General features: G+C 50.4%; 1 non-coding gene across 1 annotated transcript; it reads right to left on the bottom strand.

The window, feature by feature from the left end:
* Nucleotides 1–1,102: 1,102 nt before the first annotated feature.
* LOC149357002 (U1 spliceosomal RNA) lies at nucleotides 1,103–1,267 on the bottom strand. Its single transcript, XR_016291985.1, has one exon. It is a non-coding gene; the product is annotated as a U1 spliceosomal RNA (small nuclear RNA).
* Nucleotides 1,268–2,523: the final 1,256 nt, after the last annotated feature.

Below are 2,523 nucleotides of genomic sequence, written 5' to 3'. Positions count from 1 at the left end.
ACCCACTTCTTCCGGGTCACACCAAAGCATTCGCAGCTTTGGATCACTGTAAAGCTTTTAATCGAATTGAACATCAGGCGATCATGACTGCCTTATCCCTATTGACTGGGCTCAGGTCGCCTCGGATCGGATCGGATCGCCTCGGATCGAAGGAGCGCATGCACTCATTCAGCCAGCTGACACAGGCCTATAGAGCCTCGCGTCAGCTTTACCTGCCGCCCCATCCCTCCCTAGATAACAAACACGCAACACACTGGCGGAGACTGCAGACACACTCTCGCCTTACCCCCCCCCCCCAGCCCGCTCTGATCAATCCTTCCCCATTCCTGCCTGCGCCCTGTGCCCAGAACCCTTCGCCTCTTCCCTCCATATCATCTCCCTCTGCCCGGCGGACCCTCCGCCGCGGGGCCTAGAGAACCTGAAGACCTGGGAGCACTGGGAGACCCTGCTGTGCTCGGAGGACCCGGCCGTGGAGACCGTCGCCACTACCCGGGCTGTAAGTTTTATAGACCTTAAAAACATAACTCCTGAGTGCAGTGCGGTCGCGCGGAGACTCAGGGGCGGGCCTGAATTCCTTTATAATAAAAGTTTTCTCTCTCCCTCTCTCTTTAGAGCATGCTCGATTCTCCCCATGTTAAACTTCCTTATGTTTTCTACCTTGCGCTTTTTGATGAACTTACATAGCTATGCCAGTTCAATTCTGTCTGTGGGGTTAGACGCCTTCATGCTTTGGCGTTTTTTAATCAGATATTTCGTCCGCACAGGTAGCTTGCTAGTATCCTGTAGAGCGGTTTCCGTAATGATAGCTCAGTTAAAGCCGAATATCTGTTCTGCAAAGATATACTGAAGTCCTCTCCTCTCCCTCTAACCGCTAAATCGTTAATGGGCTTCCGCATCACCTATTCAATGGTGTATTTGATTTTTAGTCTTGCCGAAGATATTAATCATCCATAATTTTTCACCGCGCACTCTACTAATAACTGCACCCCTTTTTCTACAGCCTATTACCATAGTTTCTTACGGCCTCGATCCTAACGCGTATTTCACTGATCTCCTCATTGCGAAGAAGGTATCATAGATCTCCCTTTTGATTCAAATAGTTCGGGGGTTCGGGGTGCCTGCCGAGCCCCCACTACCAAAAATTTAGTGTTCCAGCTTCCCCAGTTTGGGAAAGAGGCGGGCTTCAGCCGGCCGCAGTGCAATGCACCGGCCTCAACCCGGGAACTCAGCTTTGTTGATGGCTGAGTTTCCAACACCAGGTAAGTGTGACTCCGAATTCCTGCTTTCTGGTAGCCGGTCTAAAGAGTCCACTAAAGATTCTCAGGTGAAAGGAGCACCTTATTTGAAAAAAAAAAAGGTATCTAAATGTAGCGTGGTACTGCGAAGGTAGGGAAAACGGCCGTACTAACGTTGATGAACAAGTCTGAAAATTAACTACAAGCTGAAACTTCAAATATTTCAAATAAAGCACATATTAAAGCGCAGTTTTATTGAAATCTGCATCGCTCCGAACGCTACGCGCTAGAGAATGCAGTGCACGCGCTCACGTTATGCATTTACCCTGAGCTAGCGATCACGCGTGCTATTCGCAGAGCAAGAGCCAACGTTTTGGGAAGAAGAAGAAAACTCCATTATTACTTTGTGCTGCGAGATAACTTTTCTCCAGGGATCTTTGTGTGGTAGTCTTTAGACTGTGTAATCGTAACAGACCGATTTCGCATGCAGTTGGGGTGCGTAGCGGTGGAACAGAGGTAATGGCGCTCGGCCGCTGACCCCAAAGACGTGGGTTCGATCTCGGCCGTGGCGGTCAAATTTCGATGGGGACGAAGTCCTAGAGGCATGTGTACTGTGCGATGTCAGTGCACGTTAAAGAACCCCAGGCGGTCGAAATTTCTGAAGCCCTTCACTACGGCGTGCCGCATAGACCGAGTCACTTTGGGACGTTAAACCCCCATAAACTAAACCAAACACAAGCAGTTGCGCTACGAAACCGCCGCTGAGATGCACCCTGGGACTCGTGGTACTCCGGCCGGTGACCGCGCCGGCAGCGGCGCCGCAGCTAGTTGTCTATGCGGGGCTAGCAGTGCTGTTTGGATCGCCACGTCGCTGTTGGCTTCATGTATTCATTTTTTATAGGACGGATGGTTGCCTCTGATCATCGCCATATGTTGTGACAGGTGCACCGAGCAGACGGCGCCCGATTTCGCATACATAGCCGCAAAAAGAAGAATGGTCAACATGAGGAGCGTCCAGGAGGAGGTCAGAGGGGCAGCTGGCGAGGCTTTGGTCGGCACGTTTAGCTTCTTGTCTCTGTAGATCAATGTGATTTGGCATGGCAGAAATGTCCACAGTGTAAGCTTGGCCTTACTTTTAGAAGCGCCTTGCTGTAAAATTCTGGTGAAGGAGCTTAAATTGTAGGAAAGGTCGCGGTCGGTTTCACCCTTACGCTACTCCGTGAAGGTGTTTTACCAGCATTCTACCTGGTATAACGCTGCAGTGGATTAGCTGAGACAATTTTGAGAA

Source organism: Amblyomma mixtum, chromosome 3 (assembly GCF_055824585.1).
Source record: "Amblyomma mixtum isolate Tamu chromosome 3, ASM5582458v1, whole genome shotgun sequence".
Lineage (NCBI taxonomy): Eukaryota > Metazoa > Arthropoda > Arachnida > Ixodida > Ixodidae > Amblyomma > Amblyomma mixtum.
This window is presented reverse-complemented; position numbering and strand designations above follow the sequence as displayed.